A 20,659-nucleotide genomic window follows, 5' to 3' on the forward strand; every position below is an offset into this window, starting at 1 on the left:
TCTGTGGCTCTGATGTGCCAGGACATTGGATCCACACCATCCAAATGATCCAGTTTTCCTGTGCCTCTCCCTGGCTAGAGGCAAGGCCCCTCTAGCCCTGGTTATTATTTCCTTCCTGGGCATACATACCAGAGGTTCCTTCAAGGGGATCTGACAGATCATCCTCCCTTCTGTAATACCCAACAGCTCGGTCATGGGAGGTTGAAGCATCCTTCACTTTAGTGGAGCTCCCTCAGTTAGTGTTTTCCTCCTTGAGTTGACACACCCGTGCTGCCAGGACAGAAGTGGGTTTCCCATCCCACCTTCTCATGTCTTCCCCATGGCCACGCAGAAAGAACCACAGGCAGCTTGTGGGGTGTACCCTCTCTCTAGCTGGGGGATGTTGGGTTCTGACTTTGGGGTCTGTGACTTACACAAGTGCCATATGGGAAACTGTTCCTCCTCACCTCTTCCCTCATCTCCTCTTGGAGGCTCTTAATCACAGCAGAGACATGAGCCTGCATCAGGCCATTGATCATACTCTTGTAGTTCCTAAGCTTGTTGGTGACAGAACCCACTGTTTCTCGGCTGTTACCAGCATTAATTGTTGCAATGAAGGTGCTATATTGAAATGGCTCTAGGTTTGCCAGATTCCACAGCATCTGCCCTGTGCACCTGGCCTTGTCAGGGTCATTGTCATGCTGTCCATCCCTCCCAAAGAGCATCTCCAGCACTGCCACTTCTCTCAGCTGTTGGATCCCTTCCTCAAGGGTGCTCCTGCATTCTCTCTCTGTGGAAAAACATCTCTCTTACGCTCATTAAAAGTCACTCCCAGAGGGAAAGAGATCTGAGTCCTGGGTCAAAGGTCCCAAATTCCTTGCCTCAGTACCATCCAGTTGCACACCTGCACCCATAGGGCCTCAGACCCAAAGTAACCAGGTTGTATAAGCCTCCCAACCTTCCCCTGTTCAGTTGTGTAGACTGTTAGTAGCAAGTTCTCAGATCTCGTTGTTCCTATTGCTTACTTTTCGCTGCAGGAATTATAGTATTGTTAATTGCTCTTTCCCATTGGATCTCTCCCTCAGACCCTGCCTTAATCCCTCCCTGCACCCCAGTGTATAAATATCCCTACCCTACCCTGGACCCTGCTTTTTTCCAGTTCATTCCCAGTACAGTGCACGCCTTCCTGTTTGTTGTTTTCACCTCATTAAAATTCTTTTTCCAAACAATTGGATCAAAACTGTCTCTCTCCATAAAAGTCGTTAGATCCATTTCCCGGGGAAACCACCGGTCAGACTGTACGGGCTTGGACCGGGGGGTTTCGAGCCGAGCAAAAACCCACGGTGCACAGAGAGAGCCGCGGAAAACCCGAGCAGCGAGGCTTCAAAACGCCCGCGGAATGAACAAGGAGCCTCTCCCCGCCCCGGCCCCGCACACATCCCCTCCCGGGCTGCCGGGGTTTAGATACAATAACCATTCTTTGGGCACAAAGCAGAGCATCATGGAATTACCATCACAATAACTCACTGCAAGAGAATCGTGTACGCACTAATCACATGTAAATATCTGTGGACACACTGCTAGAGATCTATGAAAAATACATATTGGAAAATCATTCTCGGGATAGATTAGATTTTCTCCTGTTCTCTTACAGATGTGTTCCCAAGCTGATAATGTATTCAGCTCCGGTAGGGAGAATTTCTCCCAGGATGATAATCTGGTCAAAACAGAATGGAATTCATAATAGAGATTAGCACCTACTGTGGACTGTGGGACTCAGTCTGAAGTACTGTCCCACGGGCGTTTTCTCAATTATCCAATGAGCTACTGTCTTGTCTTAGCTCTTCGGAACATGCTTTAAATACAGATCTGCTCAGTAAAGATGATCCTCATTTCCCTAAGGAGGCCCGTGTGTGTTGCTGTCCTTGCTTTCTCTTTCTTTCTCTCTCTAGCGCAGTAACCACATCTGTCAATCTATAAAAGCAAATACTGAACTCTGGATGTGCTCTAGGACAGGAGTGGAGAGGCTGAACGAACACCAGGGGAGATGTGAAATATATGGACAGAGCAAAATCTCCAAGGGCTTTAACCTGATTCCCAGCTTTTTCCTGTTTCCAGAGCTTTGACTGCCGGATTTGAATGAACTGAGATGTCACCGTGAAAAGCAGAGCAGTCTGGAACCAGACACTGCTGCTGGAGTCAAAGTCTGGACTTGTCACATCTCAGATTTGAAAATATATTGAATAAAAAACTCCATTACCACAACCTTTCCCAGCACATCCCTCCTCACACATAACAAAATACAATGGAATTCTTTCTAAAGGGTAAAAAATAAAGTAAAATGAACATTGAAAAAGATAGAAAGTCACGTTGAGAAAATACAAAATAATGAAGTGTGTCTAGAAAAGCTGGCTGTAATTTCTCAGATATTGGGCTCAGTGTCAGCTCCGAGCCGGGCTCTGTCTCCCAGGTGCCCAAGTGCCCGGGCCAGCTCTGAGCAGCCTCTCCCGGCTCTCCAGCCCGGCTTTGCCCCGGCTCTGCCCCGGGCAGGCACTCGGTGTTTCCGTGGTGCCCCTGCCCCGCTCAGCTCCCCGTGCCCTGCAAAGGCGCCGAGGCTGCGCTCGGTGCCCCTGGGTGTCACTGAGCGAGGCACTGACGAGCCCCGGTGCCCGGGCACAGCCCTGAGGGACACGCCTCGTCCCCGGCCTCCCGCGGGACACGGAGCCACTGCCCACAAGGCCCTGGCACGTCCGGCCCGGCCAATTCCTCCTGCCCCGGCCAGCCCGGGCTGCAGCCCCAGGGCTCTGCAGGCCGGGGCTGGGGCTGCCGGCTCCCACCGTGGCCAAAGCCTCCCAGGGCTCTGGCCACGCCAGGGGCTACAAGGCCACGAGGCCGGGGCTGCTCCGGGCCGCTTCCAGGCTGTCCCTCTGCTCTTGGGTGCCGGGGGTGGCCCTTTGTGACACGGGCGTGTGTCAGGGCCCTCGGTGATGCGGGACATTGTGGTGCTGTCATGAATGAGATTGAAATCCATTGAAATCCATTTATCCACTCATCATCAATGAGAGTATTTAAGATCGCTTAAAAATTGGTGACAAGGGCATGAACAAAAGTCAGATTTAATATTGAGCGACAAAGCACAAGTTTGGTGGCAAAATTCACTCTACTGCCTACAGGACAGCTAAGGCACAACAAGGGAAAGCAAGCAACAACAAAACCAAACAAAATCCAGGCAACCAAACCAGAAATGAACTGAGAACTCCCTAGGGGAGTGTGGGTGGGTGTAAGTTCATAACTATAACTAAACCTTGCTTACCGGCCTAACTTAGATATCCAAGGTACTTCCACATCTAGGAAAGCTGTATTTCTCCCAGATTTGCTGTAGCATATGTTCAGGGGCACACACACAGACAGAACAGTCAGTACAGGCAATTCCCCCCAGAGCTCAGTGAAATCCTCCCTTCAGATGTTTTTGCATCTCCCACTGGCCGAAGGATGGGGCCTTGAGCAGTGAGGGTATGGGCCCAGGACACATCGTGTTTCAGCGATCCTCCAGGCACAGCAAAGCCGAGGGTTTGCTGGCTCTGAGAGGCCCCTCAGAGGGAGACTGCTGGTCACAGCCCACGGTGGCCCAGGAGAGCTCAAAGGTCTCCTTTTGGATTTCTGTTGAGAGGGTCACAAGAGAGTGGGCTCCAGTCATAACCATGTTTCATCTTGACCTCAGTCTGGGTGGGCACTTTCTCTAGGAGTGGGGGAATGCATCACCACACTGGGATCTCAGGGGTGCCCATGGCCTGGATGACGCTGGCCCGATGCCAGGCACCCACCAAAGCCACTCTGACCCTGCCCCTCCAGGTGCACAGAGGAGAGAAAATTTAAAAGAGAATTTCTGGGTCAGATTAAGACAGGGAGAGATCGTCCATAAACAGCAGAACAGGCATCACAGACCCAGCCTGGGAACAGGGAGGAAATTTATTACCAACCAAATAGCTCAAAAACAAGGAGAGTGAAAAGATCTCTCCAATTCCTTCCCCCCACCCAACACGGATCACCAGGAACACAGATCACCAGGGCTCTGCCCAACGGGGGTCACTGGGGATCATCCAACACCGATCCTCCCATGGGGGATGGAGCTGGAGCAGAGCACGAAGCTCTTCCCACACTTGGGCACTCACAGGGCTTCCCTTAGTGGTGCCTCCGTTGGTGTTGGGTCAAGTGAGAGTTCTGTGAGAAGCTCTTCCCACACTCAGGACACTCGTAAGGCCTCTCCCCAGTGTGGATGCGCCGGTGCCTGATGAGGTTGGAGTTGTGCTTGAAGCCCTTCCTGCAGTCGGGGCAGCGGAAGGGCCTCTCCACTGTGTGAATCTGCTCATGTACAAGGAGATTGGAGCTGGTCTGAAACCTCTTCCCACACTTAGTACACTCATAGGGCCTCTCCCCAGTGTGGATGCGCTGGTGGCTTCTCAGGTTGGAGCTCCGCCCAAAGCTCTTCCCACATTCCAAGCAGGTGTAGGGCCGTTCCCCTGTGTGGATCACCTGGTGTTGTATCAGGCTGGAGCTGTCGCTGAAGCCCTTCCCACATTTCCCACACTCATAGGGCTTCTCCCCGGTGTGGATCCTCTGGTGCCGGATCAGCTCAGAGATGTAGCTGAAACCCTTCCCACATTCCAAGCACTTGTGGGGCTTCTCCCCTCCAGGAGGCTTCTCCACCAGCTCTGAGCTCTGCCTGGATCTCCGGCCGCCTTCCTGGCTCAGGGAGGGTCTTTCCTCCTCGCAGCTCCCTGGGCTGGGTTTGCAGCCCCTCCTCGTGAGGGATCTCTGGGGCTTTTCCTCCTCCTCCATTTGCCCACACCTTCGGAATGACAAGTCCTGGTTTGAGGAAAAGAACAAGATAAGAGGTACTTGAGCTGGGGGCTTCTCCTTTCCCAAGATCATCTCAGGAAGTCACTGAGCATCTTGTGTCTGTGTGTAAAACCTCCAAAACACCAAGATTCATCCCTGTGAAAATCGTGGAACCCTCTCCCCTGTCACCTGCTGCATGTGGGGGGAACAACACTCCTGGGGCTGGAGGGGAGGCTGCACATACAGGGAATGGTGGAACCTTGTGCTGCTTCCCGTTTCTGCTCATCCTCCTCCTCTGTTTTCGCCAAATTTCCTCACAGTCCTCTTCCTCCTACTATTCCTCCTTCGGAACAATCCCACCTTCTCCTCCCACGTGCAGTATTTGACCATTTTGTTGTTCAACTCTGCTTTTCCTTCCCTTCTCCTGCTGCCCCCAGGCCTAGCACCCACTGCCGGCTCCCTCTTCCCCCCAAACCCACAGCATCCCAGCGCAGGGGCAGCGATGGAGCTGGGGCAGCTCGGGCTGGGGCAGCGCTGGGCTCTCGGCCGCTCCCGCCCGCACTCGCTCCCCACTGCAGCCGCTGCCGCCACCACAGCGCGGGGGGGCCCGGCCTTGGCGCTCCCCCCCTCCCACCTCCCCAAATTCCCCTGCCGGGGGGCGCTGGGGCCCGGGCCGGGCGCAGGTGGCTCCAGGTGGGCAACGCTGGGAGCTGCGGCTCTGCCTGGACACTGCTGCGTCATCACCGCCGCGCGCTCTCATTGGCTCAGCGCTGCCCGAGGGGCGGGGCTGCACCAAGCCGGGACACCCTGCTCCAGGGGGGATGGCCCCAAAACGGGGGACCCCCATGCAAGGAACAGCAGCAAAGGGTCTCTACAAACACATGATGAGAATCCGCTTGGACACAGGACCGGGGACGCGGACATAAGGAAGTGACAGCAGAAGCCATCAGGGTCAGAAAATGTTATTAATTGACCACACAGACTGCTGCTCAGCCAAGCTCCTGCTCAATTCGTGAACTCCCAGAAGAAGAACAAACACCTAACAGAGCCGTGAATATCGTTAGATATACAATAGTGGGGTGCATATTAACGGGGGGGGGGGAATTCAGCAGGTGCATTGGAAAGTCTGTACCTCTCAAGTACTTCAGCCAGTGGGAAAAGGGAGAGGGAGATGCAGCCGGGAAAATTAGGATGAAAAGGAGGCTGTGTCTACTAACAACTGCAGAGACCCCATGGGAAATGGCCCACGGCCTCTTCCTTTTTTTATGAATTAAATCACTTTTACAGGACTCCTCTGTCATCCTAGCAGACAGAAACATCTGGTGATGTGAATTTTTCCACACACCTTGGGACTCGGCCAGAATTCGTTCCCCCGTCCGGGGCGGGGGCAGTCAGTGGAGCTGAAGGTGCCTCACCGAGTTTGGGTGATCGGTTCCCTTGGGTGGCTGCGGCACCGGGCATGGATTGGGTACCCGAGAGTGACCAGGAGACAGACGAGTGACAGATCGGGGGGACTGGGAAGAGTCGGCAGCCAGAGAGCACTGAAAATCTCAGCAGTGACTACAGTGGGATCTTCGGAGACTAAACATGGCAGGGCACGCATGGAGGGTAGAAAGGAAAAGCCAGGGAGGGATCCTGGCAAAAGGAACGATGATCCCAAAATATATCTGAAGGGTCCCTGGGAAGCATGGTGAGGGAGTCTGCACATTCTCGCAGAGGTAATCAAGGACATGGACGCCAAGGGGAGCTATCAGGGAAGTCGAGAAGGGATTTAGACAACAGGGGATGGATGCTGTTGCTGTGCTGGGAAGGGATTGGGTGAAGGGCAGTGTGCAGGAATATGGTTCAGGAAAGAAGCAGCAGGAAAAATCTATGTGGGAAGAAAAAGGATGATGGAAAAGAGGAGAAAGAGAAAAATACTGAGGATGGGGATGTTTTTCAGCAGGCTCTTATCCTCAAAAGTTGCCAGCTGATGCAGATCCTTTGTATCCCCGGTTGCCAGGACAGGCACACAAGGAGGTCAGGATTGCAGGGGGTTTCTCTGTGCTGGGCAGCGGCAGGAGCGGGCGCAGAGGGGCGGCACCGGGAGCACGGGCTGGGGGCCTGTGGGGAGCTGCGGGGCCGGGCCGGGGCTGTGGGGCAGCCGGGGCTCAGCGCCGGGCGCTGCCTGAGCCCAGCACCCCCCGGCAATTGCAGGCCCGGCAGTGGCCCCCGGCCCCCAGGAGGCTGCGGGACGCCCCGGCCGCTGCCCGGCCCCGTGGAGCTGCCGGCCCTGCCCGCCGGGGGGGCCGCGTTTGGACACTGCGGCAGGACAGGCACCGGCTCTGGGATACGGGCTGGCCACGGCAGCCACAGCACAAGGAGCAGCAGCACGAAGGAACAGCTGGAAAATGGGAATTGGACGGGCAAGCATCCAGATCAGCTTTTAAGCATTTTCCTTGGGTCACTGCAGAAAGGAATGATTTAGCAGAAAGCTCAGCAGCTGTCAGAGGATGAGCACCCCCAGGCACTGAGGGGGCTGCAGGAGGGGCAGAAGAAGCCCCTGGAGCACTTGGTCACAAAGGCACAGCAGGGGAATGCAAGAAGGGAGGAGCAAAAGGCCAAGGGGAAGGCAAAGGCCATGGCAGAGTTTCTGCAGCCCCTCAGGAATGAACCCCAGGGCCCAAGGGGTCACTGTTTTCCCAGGGAAAATGGAAAAGACATGGACGGTCCTTCTGCAGGGATGCACGGAAGCACCAGCCTTATTGGGACAAGCCTTGCAGAAAATATCACAAGAATTTACCCCACCCCCAGGGATTGGGTTAATGCAGGATGTGGATGACTTGCTGCAATCAGGAGGACAAGAAGTGGCAGAAGAAGCCTCTGTGAAATGGCTGAATGTTCAGGCTAAAAAGCATTTTTGAGTATTTGAAATAAAAGAGGAAATGGTGGAGAAAAGGGTTAAAGATTTTGGGACATATTTTGACTGAGTGTTTGTGGTGTATTGGCCCAGAGAGGGACCAGGGAATCTCAGAAGTAATCCAGGACTAAAAAGCAGCTGTAAGAATTCTGAGGATTAATAGGAAATTGCAGGACCTGGATTGAAGATTCTCTGCTCTAGCCACAACATTGTATGACTTTTTAAACTCAAATATCCTCAGTGTTGTGGTATGGACAGGAGAAAAGGAAAAAAACCTGAGAAAATGAAAAATAACAAAATGATTGGACCACTAGCTATGTCTCCTCCAGACTGAGAAAAAGAAATTTGAATTCTATGTGTGTTATAAGTGTACATTATATTATTGAGTTTTTGCAAATATTAAAATGAATGCCATATGCTGGAAAATACTGTTGTATGAACATAGTTTCTCTTAGTTCTGCAATTAACAAAACTTATAAATACAAATAAATATACATAAATAAACAAAAGTTAAAATTAGTTGTGTGATAAATATATTTTTGTTGCAGTATAATGTCATAATCTTATGTTCATGTAACAAACTTGGAGAATGGCAATAAAGATAATCAGGAAATTCTTCACATTCTTGGAATTATGGGACACCAAAACCCCAGGAAAGGAAAAAATAATGATTTACAGGTTGGAGGGGAATGATTCAGAATAATGCAGGAAGGTCTATGAATATGCAACATGTTGCTGCATTTAGGAAGTGTTTTCTGAGTCAGTGTGTGCCCTTGGCTGAAGGCCAAGCATCCGGCCATTATAACCTTTGGCCAGAGCCAGGGCAGATATTCAATTCTCTCCCTTGGAATTGATCTTTGCAATTCCTTACCCTGGGAATTCTCCACCTAGTGCGGGCTGGAGATAAGGGATGTATATTTCAAGCAGTCTGTGGCCAGAATCCTGTCTCTTGTGAAATCTCTGCCACAGGAAGCTGGGCTGGCACAGAGCCTGCCTTGGCACTTTGCTGTTCACAGCATCCACCCAGGACTCTGCCTCTCAATTACACTCACACACTGGGCTGCCTGCGATTCCATTGTTGAAAAGTATACCAACTCTAAAATTTTTTTTACATTCCATTGTACTAGTCAGGCTGGGTTTGCCTTTCTCTCAGGAAAGAAATTTTAAAACGCTTTTTTTAAGGGATGTTGCACCACTCAACAGAGATGAGTTTAACATCTCAACAGACTGGGAATAGCCCAAAAGATACCAACAAAGATAACAACATTCAACAAAACATCAACGAAACATCAGCAAACATCAAGGAACACCCACCCCAGACACTGCCCCGGGAATAGCAGGAGGCAACTGGTCTGGAAAAGACTGAGAAGGAAATCCAGGAATGTGGATCTAATTAACATCAGAAGAGGAGAAATCTGAGTGCATTAGGAAACCAAACACTAAGAACTACACAACCTGGAAGCAATAAACACTAAACCAATGGATTACAATGGGTTCAGACTGTAAAAAGTTAAGGAAAAATCTAGTAAAACTCACATCTCATGCAATGATTTTCTCCGCACACCCGGGCTATGTGTGGATGAAATTATTTCTGTTGCACACCCTGATCACAGTCAAGTAATGCCTTGACTCTCTAACACTAAAGGTATTTTTGGAGAGTTTTTGATTTTCCCTGCATTTTCAGTAACAAGATTGCACCATTAGAAAAATTCTGCATAACAATCCTTCTCTTATATTGTCAGTTAGGTTTGGACTAGAGGTGTGACAATCAATTTTTACTCTTAGGAGAACTAGAAAAAACTTGATTGCATTGGAATATTTTGTACATATCTCTGGGTGGCTCTTAATGATGGCAGAATTTCGGAATGGGTTTTTCTATGCTCACCTTTAGGTTGCATTTTGAAAAACTAGAAGAGTATTAATGGTGAGGCTTTAACGCATAAACAGCTAATACAAAATCGTTAAAAAAAAAGAGAAAAATAAAAGCAGATTGTGGGGGTGCACCTGTGCATCACCTAAGGGCTGCTCTGTAACAGAAGCATCGGTTCCAGGCAGAGCCGGGACAGGAGCTTTAGAAATGCAAATTAACACTGCTAGGGCAAGGTGTGCACAATGAACCAGGATGATCTTCATGCCTGGGGGAGGAATTGGGCTGATTCCCTCTGTCCCTCACCCCAAGCTCTGCCTGCTTGCATAGATGGAATTTGCACAACTAAAGGCAGAGCCCATAGTGAGGATATCTGACTGCAACAGAAATTGGTTAAGCTGCAAAGGGAAACAGCAAACGCAGAATGTTGGGAAAAATTCATGAAAAAAAGCGGGGGGAAATCATCCCTCTCCTCACTCCAACATGTGCTGTCACTGTCTAGGTTATATAGGGTACATCAGAACTGTGTTTGCTTGCCCAGAGAAATCAGTTTGGAATCCAAGTATTTCATGATTTAATTAGAAAAAAGTGGTCAATGGATTGTTCCCCGGCTGGAGGGAGCAACCAAAAAATAGGAAAGAGATGAAGAGACACCAGAACACATCCTACAACATCATAGAGTAGCCCTTGGAAACCCTAACGAATTCATATCAAGATATAGAGAATCCATCCATAATTTGAGTGCCATAATTAGCTTAAAAACTGTCCTTGAAATAATAACCAACCAGACAGCTCCAGCTCCTGAACTTCCTGACGACCAATCCACTGACATTAGGAACGAGACATTTCACCACGGGATGGGATCAGATTATCTATTAAAAGAAGGAGCCGGACTTTGTGGAAAATTAAATTACTCAAACTGCTGTTTGCAAATAGATGACAACCGAAAAGTGGTGAAACAGATAACAAAAGAAATATGAAAGTAGCTCATGTACCAGTCCAAAGAGGGAAAGGATGGGAATGGGACACGTTTTCGGGGTTCCCTGGCAGACCATGGCTTAAACGAATGCTGCTGCTCCTCTGACGTGCTGCAGCAACTCTCAGCTTTTTACCATGCACGACACCTTGCGTCAAACAGGATGCAGGAAAAGAGATTGAGTCGATGGAAATTAAAAGTTAGTAAAGGCAATTCTTGAGAAAATGAGAGAAGGAGGGATTGAAAACAGTAAGGTTAATATCGTAGTAGGGGTGCATATTAAGGGGGACATGCAGCAGGCGGATCGGGAAGTCTGAACCCTCCAAGTACCTCAGCCAGTAGGGAAGGGGAGAGGGAGGTGCAGACGGGAAAATGAGGATAAAAAGGAGGCGGCGCTTTAGAGACCGCATGGCAAATGCCGCATGGCTTTTCCTTTTGTTCATCAATAAAGTCACTTTTACAGGACTCCTCTGTCTCCTGCGGGCACACAAACCTCTGGCCACGGGAATTTTCCCGCACAGCCCCGGGCACAGGGCAGACACCTCTGTGCCACCCACAGCAACCGGGACGAGCCAGCGCTGCTCCGGCACCGGCTCCTGCCGAGGCCCCAGCGGGAAGGAGACCGCGGGCAGCCGCTCCCGCAGCGCCCTCAGCCCAGCGCCAACACGGGCCGGCACCGGCACAACCAACCCGCCAGAGCCCCCTGCCGCCCCCGAGGCCCGCAGCGAGCCCCGAGCCCCCGCACAACCGAGCGCGGCTCCCACCTGCGCTGGGGCCGCCTCCGAGCTCCGCCGCCGCCTCCCCGGGCTCCGGCCGCTGCCGCCACTGCCGGGCCAGCACTGACGCTGCCACAATGGCGCCTTTGCTGCTCTGCCCAATCAGCGCGCGACAACCAGGAGTGACATTGGCACAATCAGCCAATGGCAGCGAGGGCCGGGCTCTGCACACGGCCCAGCCTCGGCCCGCGCTCTCAGGGCCCCCCGGGCTGTGGGAGGGCAAAGGCGGAGATGAGGAACAGCCCTGGAACGGGCCCGGGCCCGAGCCGCCATTGGCCTGGAAACACAAACAAAGTTCTCCGCAGCTCCCGGCACGCCTTTCCCAGCCCTGTGTTTTCGGTGGCTCTGGCTCAGCGGGAATCCCTGGAGCCTCACTTCTCCTACCCCCTAATTAAGATCATCATTGCATGGCTTTGATTTTCCCCAGAATGGGAAAACTGCCCCAAACCCCATGGGATGAGTGGACAAGAGAGATTTCTGGCAGAAAACTCCAAAAACTCAGAGCAGGATAATGAGAAGTAAATGAAGACCCTTCAAACCAGCTTTCCCCCACTCCTCTCTCCTTCCAGCTGCACCTCCTACCCCGGTATTGCAGGGTGTGAGAAACGACGCTCACTTTTAACATTTTAAAGGTTTATGAAATCTTTAAAAAATGTAATAGTTGACTTGTGAGAAGCGACAGGTGTTGGAAAGGATAAGGATTTGACAGGAAGGTCTCACAGTTATGTATGTATAACAGAAAGGTCTTTGAATGTAGAATCTGAAGAAGGAATACAAATCATAGCAAATTTTGATGTAGAAGGGAAGAATTGCTGAACCAGTCTGACTGGGTAACTAGAAGGCAAAGAGCAAGTGAGTTGGAAGGGGCTTTTATGATTTAGAGCAAAGGATAAACCACCTCAAACAAAAGATTTTGGAAAAAAGTTTTTACCAAGCAAAAAGATTTTCACAGACAAACAAGAAAGCCAATGTTTCAAGTAGAGAAAATATCTCAGAATTTTCCACTGCAAGAAAACTGAAAAAGAACTTCTAGCTTAAACTGTAACATAGTAACCTTTTGTGATTGGACAATAGTAACATGAATATGGTTATGTCAGTACTAAGGACAGGCTATAGGTAAGAGTAAAGGTATCGATTGGGTGTCATGTATTGAGATGCTCTGTAATGAAAGGTATAGAAGGCATTGTAACCAGAACTAGAGATGCTTCAGACAAACCTACAGCTGTGGCTGAAAAGGCTCCATGACCCGTGAATTGCTGCATCATCTGGATACAATAAACAGCATTTGAAAGAGCCACCTGGAGCCCCACATCCCTCATTTCTGGCTCTTACACAAATGCAGAGCTGAGTCCTTTGTTTGAACTGCTAAAAGGAGACTCAGACCTTTTATCACCTAGAAGACTCAATTCACAAACTCATCAAGCCCTGCAGGGCAGAGCTTAGCAAAACGGCAAGCTGCACTATGTGCACTTCTTTTCATAATTCTGGCACAGCTAAACAGCCTCATGCTTTGATACTTCAATGGGACTCAGATGAACCAGACCCTTTGTTTATCATTGAATGGATTTTTTGGCCACACCAAGCAACCAAAGCCATCAGTACCCAACATGGAATGATGGCACAGCTGATTGTTAAAGGCCTACAGAGACTAACTTTCCTGGCAGGAGTGGATTTTTCCACTATTTACACGCCTATTACCACCTTTAATTTGGATTGGATATTTCAGGAATCTGAGGCTATCCAGATGGCCTTTGCTGAATTCAGCGGGCAAATTTCAGTACACCCACCAAAACATAAGCTTTTAACCCCTTTATTCCAACTGATAGAAAAACCAAAGAGAAGTGAAGTCCCACTTAAAGCTTTAACAGTATTTACAGATGGTTCTGGTGCTCTCATAAATCAGTGGTGGTATGGAAGAGATCCCTCACCTGGTGCTCGGAAATCAGATGTGTCCACAGTTGAGGGGTCTCCCCAAATTGTTGAACTAGCTGCTCTTGTTAGAGTTTTAAAAAAATTTTCTGATCCCTTTAATTTGGTAGCAGATTCAGCTTATGTTGCAGGAATTGTGATGACAGCTGAAGCATCAGTTTTGAAAGAGGTTGAATTTTCACAACTCTTTTATTGGTTACAGCTTCTTGGTTTTTCTTTAGAAAATAGAACATCTTATTTTGTTATGAATATTCAATCATACACAGACCTTCCTGGATTTTTGGCTGAAGGGAACAGGCAGGCTGATCTTTTAGCAATGCATGTACTAAATTCTGTACAGAAGATGGACCAAGCTAAACTGAGTCATTCATTTTTTCTCCAGAATGCTGCTGCTTTGCTTCAGAACTTTGGCATTACTAAAGCCCAAGCTTCAGTAATTATCACTGTTTGTCCTGACTGTCAAAGGTGTTATTTTCCTTCTATTGCAGGAGGTGTTAATCCCCGAGGGCTTTAAAGCCTTCAAATCTGGCAAAGAGATGTTACCCATTTTGCTGAGTTTGGCCGTTTAAAATACATTCATTCCTCCATTGACGCCTTTTCTGGCGCTCTTTTTCCATCAGTCCATTCAGGGGAAACAGCTAAAGATGTCTGCAGACACTTTACTGCTGCTTTTGCAACTCTGGGTGCACCTTCTGAGGTGAAGACCGACAACGGCCCAGCTGATACTTCCCATCGAGCTGCTGCCTTTTTTGCTCTATGGGGAATTAGTCACAAAGCAGGTATCCCTCATTCCCCAACAGGCCAATCTAGCATTGAATGAGCTCATGGCTCTCTCTTATACTACAGAAAGTGGGAACTGGAGATGGCACCCCTGCCGAGAGACTGCAGAAAGCTCTTTATGTTTTTAACTTTTTGAATTGCTCTTTTATGGACCCCAATCCACCAACTGTTTGACATTTTAATTGTAATTCACAATTGCAACATAAGGAAAGGCCCCCTGTTTTAATAAAAGATCCAGAATCCGGTAAAATATTGGGGCCTTATCCTTTGATCACCTGGGGTCGAGGTTTTTCATGTATCCTTACAGAGAATGGTTCCAAGTGGATCCCTGCAAATAATGTGAAGCCATTTCGAGAACCCCTGAATGCAGCACTGGAGGATTCGCCTTTAACTGCAGCACCTGAAGACCCACCTGTAATACCACCATGGAAGGAGGACACCCAGGAACAGGACTTTGAACTGAGGTTGACTGTGTTAGACATGCTACTCTGCAAAATAGAGCAGCAATAGACTTTTTGCTTTTAGCACAGGGACCTGTGGCTGAGGAATTCGATGGGATGTGTTGCCTTAACCTTTCTGACCACTCCCAGCCCATCTATGCCAGCATTCAAGCCCTGAAAGAAGGTGTGAATAAACTTCGGGTAGATAATGGGTACGACTGGCTGAACTGGCTCTTAGGGCACTGGGGACTCACTGGCTGGGTTAGCAATTTAGTTCAAATAGGTTTGTATGTATTAGGCATCATATTATGCATTGTAGTAGTTATTCCTTGTATTTTACAGTGTGATAAGAATTTAATAGAAAAATCGCTTAAGAGTGTATTTTTAGTTAAAAGAAACGGGGGAGGTGTGGATATGGGTAATGCAAATGAGACTGAGAGTACTGCAGATTGAATCAGCAAATGCAGCCTGACAACGAGGATGCCTGGCAAGAGCAAACAGAGACCTGACTGCAGGAGGACTGGATCAAGTCTGGGTTATGGGAAATAAGATTTTACTAAGTCCAAATGTAAAGTTTGTCTATGTGAGAGTTTGTCTATGTAAGGTTTCTCTATGTGATTGCAGGAAAATATTACAGCCTTCCTGTAATTGGTATATAAGCACATGTAGTGCTCAGTAAAAATTGGATTTTGATTGAGAGGAATGTTGAATTTGTCTTTACAAATGAGCTCTGGATCTGCCTGTAGATAAGGCTAGCACTGAGAGATAAAAGAAACAATGGGATGGATTCCACTGACTGATGAATGGAAAGAGATATTTGCCTTTACAAACAAACTGTAGGGCTGCTGATAAATGAAATTGGATATTGAAAGATGAAAGAAGCAACGGAGGGAAAACTATGAATTCTGTAAGAATTAAAAATTAAAAGGGAGGGTTATACATTAGAGGGGAATTTCAGGTATCAGGCGTTCTGGGAAGTCTGTGCCTCTCAAGTACCTTCGCCAATGGGGAAAAGAGAGACGGAAATGCAGCTGGGAAAATAGGATAAAAAGGAGGCTGCGTCCTCCAAAAGTTTGAGAGATCCCAAGGGAGACCCATGGCCTCTCCCTTTATTCGAATAAAGCAAAAAGGACTCCTCTGTCTCCTTTTTGGACATAAAACTCTGGTGTTTGTCGATTAATTTTCCTGACAGAAAGAACTTTGGGATTATTACCTGAACAAGCACGTGCAGTGCCTCGGTCATAAGTGCCTCAGAAATATCAGAAGTGTGTCTTCTTCAGAGTGTGCTCACAAGGGTTCAGGGTTGGAGCCAGTTCTGCGGGCAGGCTGATGAATAGTCTGGGGCTCCTCTGCAGAGCCCCATTCATTCTGGGGCTGCTTTCTGCTGGTTCTGCTGGACTGGCTGGAGTGAAACACACACCCAATTAACAGCAGTTAAATTACTCTGGCATGAAACAGTGGGAAACAGGCAGAGCAGTGAAGGGCAGCATGGACCAGTTGTTCTGGCAGGTCTGATGAGGTCTGGTTTGATACAGCACTCACAGAACTCTGCTCCACCTGTGACACTTCCACTTGCAGTAGATGACTGTTCCTCTTCACAATATCCAGCAAGGCAGGTCCAAGACACTTTTACCATTTTCATCTTCAAAAGGGAGAGGAAATCAGCAGCAAACATGAAGTCACCAATCAGAGGAAGAAACAAAAGAACAAAGAGTGGTGGAAAAAAACAGGTGGAGCAGTGATCCTTATCTCTGTGGGAGATATCCTCTGCTAATGGGCCATCTGATAAAACCAGGTGGGGCAGTGTTCTTTATCTTTTCCACAACCCATCCTTCCTCCAGGAAGATATCTTCTGTTAATGGGCCATTGAGTGCCACTGCATGACTGATAAAATTCCATCATCCCATTGGGAGATGCTCCAGCCAGGGGGAGGAGCCAAGCCTTTCCTACCTAGATAAAATCTGAGATTTGGAACACCAAGGCAGCCCTTACCCACTGGTTTCCAGAGGACAAGAGCTACCAGACCTTTCTACAGCATCACTACTACAAGACCCCTTCATCTGGACTGCTACCACCATCAAAACTAGCGGGGTGTCAGGTTGTATTCTGATTCTGTCAGTTGTTTTCTTTTCTACTATTGCATGTATTTTATTTCTCTTCTCTTTTTTCCTATCAAATTGTATTTCTGCCTTGGAGTCTTTCACTGGTTTTGCTTTCAAACCAGCACAAGTCTGGAGGGATTTTGGCTGAATCTTGATATTTGGGGAGTTTTTGATCCGTGTCTTAAAGTTTGGAGGATTTTGGGCAGGAATCTTGGTGTTTGGGAGGTTCTTACAGACACAAGATGCTCAATGACTTCCAGAGATGAACTTGGGCGAGGAGGAACATCTAATTTATGGAGCTCTTTTCTTGTTATTTCCCCCTAAACCAGGAATTTTCATTCCCCAGGTGTGTGGGAATGGAAGAGGCAGAAAAGCCCCAGAGATCTCTCACGAGGAGGGGCTGCAAACCCAGCCCAGGGAGCTGCGAGGAGGAAAGACCCTCCCTGAGCCGGGAAGGCGGCCGGAGATCCAGGCAGAGCTCAGAGCTGGTGGAGAAGCCTCGTGGAGGGGAGAAGCCCCACAAGTGCTTGGAATGTGGGAAGGGTTTCAGCTACAGGTCCCAGCTGATCCTACACCAGAGGATCCACACTGGGGAGAAGCCCTACAAGTGTGGGGAATGTGGGAAGTGTTTCAACTACAGCTCCAGCCTGATCCAGCACCAGGTGGTCCACACAGGGGAACGGCCCTACGCCTGCTTGGAATGTGGGAAGAGCTTTGGGTGGAGCTCTGCCCTGAGAAGGCACCAGCGCATCCACACTGGGGAGAGGCCCTATGAGTGTCCCAAGTGTGGGAAGAGGTTTCACACCAGCTCCAATCTCCTTGTACATGAGCAGATTCACACCGAGGAGAGGCCCTTCCGCTGCCCCGACTGCAGGAAGGGCTTCAAGCACAACTCCAACCTCATCAGGCACCGGCGCATCCACACTGGGGAGAGGCCCTACGAGTGTCCTGAGTGTGGGAAGAGCTTCTCACAGAACTCTCACTTGACCCAACACCAACGGAGGCGCCACTAAGGGAAGCCCTGTGACTGCCCCGAGTGTGGGAAGAGCTTCGTGCTCTGCTCCAGCTCCATCCCCCATGGGAGGATTGGTGTTGGATGATCCAAAAAAACCCCAAAAACACAAAAACCAAAGAAAAACAAACGAACAAAAACAACCACAACAAAAAACCCCAAAAAAACAAAAAAAAACAAAAAACCCACACACACACACACACAAAAAAACAAAACCAAAAAACCCAAACCCACCAAAATAGTGATACACATAGAAACAATATAAAAGCACCGAAATCAAACAAAAAGAAAAGTCAAATCCGAAATAAAGAAACGAGAAAAGTCATGCGCTAACATTTCTCTCTTTTTAAACTATGGGGGAAAAGCTCTTGTTTCCTTTAAAAGATGTAAAAATATTTTAATATTTTGAAGTGAGTATGACTCTTCTACCTGTACATATAAACAAAAGCAATAACATTAAAGCAAACAAATGTTAAAATTGCAGTAGTCTCCTAGGTTTAAATAATAAGAAAACCCCTGGTGTTCCCGCCAACAAAAAGAAAAAGGAAAAAACTTCTTTTCGCAAAAGTAAATAAGCTTTTGTTTAAAGTGTTATAATCCTTAAACTGTGCCGCATAAGTTAATATGGTCCTCAATAAAAGTTATGAGAAAAACTGTTAGTCTGAATAAAGTCTTTTTAGATAGTAATCAGATTTCCATTCTCCTGGGAAGCTAATCACTGTAACATCAAAACAAGAAGAATCCGTTTTCTTGTGAAAAATCTCCATAGACTGAATAAAAGTCTCCTCTTTCATGTAAATGAGTAAAAAACTATTTTAAAGATGTTAAACTAACTGAGTTGTTTTTGTACGTGTTTAGTGTTAAAAAAATGTATGGAAGAAAAAAGTAGTCTCAAGTTTTATTCTAAGGGATTTTTCTTATGGTTTCTAGTAATAAAATTTATCGTTATACCATTTAAAGTAAAGCCTGCTTTTTGTCTTCCTCCTAATCCTACCTCACAAAAAAAAATTCAAATTAATAAACCAAAACTACTACATTTAACCTCAGTGATTCCAGGATTTTGATTTCCTATTGTCCAAGGGTGTCCTCCGCAGCCAAATGGTGATGGACTGGGGCAAAGACCAAGATTTTGGAGACAGTTGGGGGGAAACTCCTCCAAAAAATGTTCTTCCCTCCCTCCCAAGCACGTTAATCCTCAGCTCGCAGAGACATGGAAATAGTTTTCTTTTGGCCTGGATTTGCTTTTCATTTCTCTTCATCTCTTTAAAACATCCAACACTGGGGTGAAAATAAAGACACTGAAATGAGACATGGGTGGGGACATGGGGGGACAAAGACATGGTGGGACACAGACCTGGAGAGTGACATGGGGACACATGGACATGGAGGGGGACGTGGCCATTCGTGGGGACATGGGGGGACACAGGCATGGATGGAGATGTGGGGGACAGTGACAGGGATGGAAACATGGTGGGGACACAGCCATGGGTGAGGACATGGTGGGACATGGCCAGTGACATGTGGGGACACAGCCACGGCCGGTGCCATGGGGGGAACTTGCAGGGGCTGTGGGGGATGCTGGCTTGGAGGGAGTTGAGGGTTCCTGGCAGGGACTTGGGGCTCGCTGAGGCCTTTGGGGACCCCAGGCCGAGCGGCTCCGGCTGCGCTGGGAGACCCTGGCGGAGGTTCTGGGGCAGCTGCTCAAGGACCCCCTGCCCTGGAGCCCCAGCCGGGCATTGGGCTCCTGGAAGGGAATGAACGTCCTTGTCCCCAGCAGGACAGATTTCTTATTTCTTGCAGGTGCAAATGGTTCTCTTACCAGAATAGCTCTTTGTGTTAATTGTTTTCAGGTTTAAGATTGTTTTCACATGGGAACAAGCAAGTTACTTAGCTGCACATAGAAGAAGTGACAGGCTAGCTATTAATTAGCAGAGAGCAAGACCTGATTTTATGAAGCCTTCCTTTTATAATTTGTCTACCAGACTGCAACCTCTCACCCTTTTTCATTGTTCAAAGAAGGCTCATATGTTCTGATGATAAAATAGCTCTCTCTTGTGAGGGTGTTATCTCATTAAGGTTATCACTGGTTATCTGTTAGATATGGGATAAGATACATAAAAGACAGATTACAATCAACAAAACTTAGCAAATTCTATCATGTCATTGACACAGGGTTTCACAGCATGAGAAAACAAAAGAATTATGTCCAATGTCTCCTAGGCAAATGGGAATAAATGACCATTGTTTTAAAGTCCAAATAGTCCATTAGCTGGAAATGTTGATCTTTGACATCACTGAATGTGCTCTTGGATCCTGGAACAGGGAATAACTGAAGAAGGTTAGTAGGAACACTATACCATGATGATGACACAAGGCTTTTGTTGGCAATTTGCCTGTAAATTTCCAGACACAGCCATGTCTTGGCAGTCCTGCTTCTGGTTTTGTTCTGGCCACGAAGGCTGCATGGTGATTAGGTTCTTTTTCTTCTCACTGGGCCTCATTTTCTTGGAGGCAACTGATGTTTGGCTGAATAAACAGGTGATAAAAACACATGCATACCTTCTCCTTAAGTTAATGAATTGATTTGACTTTGTCATTGTACATTCAATTGAAGAGCCTTACAAAAAAAATTTTACTTTTTTTTGGCATAAATATTGCAAAAAAAATTTTATAATTATATAAATTTAGGAGCTAATTCCCCCTTCCGTGTTTTAAAAACAGCATTCATGACTCTTGCCATGAACATGAGGGGAAGTTCAAAACAAAACAATACATGTACTAAATCAAAAATTTACAGTAACTGGGAATAATTCTGATACAACAAACCAAAACATTTCCGATAACAGATATAATTAAAAACACTTGTGAAATTAGATTATTACCAAACATTAAAACATTGTACCATCATCCCAGTGTCTGCAACAGCTGATAAAACTCAAATCAGTGAAGAACTGGATAAGCGTCTGTTGGGGGTTGTTTTTTCCTTTCCTCTCTGCCTGTGGAATTTTTTTCCCATTGACATGCTAAGAAGCACTGATGGTTGGGTCCTGGCACCAGGGA

General features: G+C 47.8%; 1 protein-coding gene across 1 annotated transcript in view; it reads right to left on the reverse strand.

Moving 5' to 3' along the window:
- The window catches only part of LOC148218217 (uncharacterized), a 404,528-nt gene that overhangs the window by 112,667 nt on the left and 271,202 nt on the right, over positions 1-20,659 (reverse strand). The window lies entirely within an intron of this gene.

Source organism: Sturnus vulgaris, unplaced genomic scaffold (assembly GCF_052056855.1).
Source record: "Sturnus vulgaris isolate bStuVul1 unplaced genomic scaffold, bStuVul1.hap1 Scaffold_194, whole genome shotgun sequence".
In the NCBI taxonomy this organism is placed as follows: Eukaryota; Metazoa; Chordata; class Aves; order Passeriformes; family Sturnidae; genus Sturnus; species Sturnus vulgaris.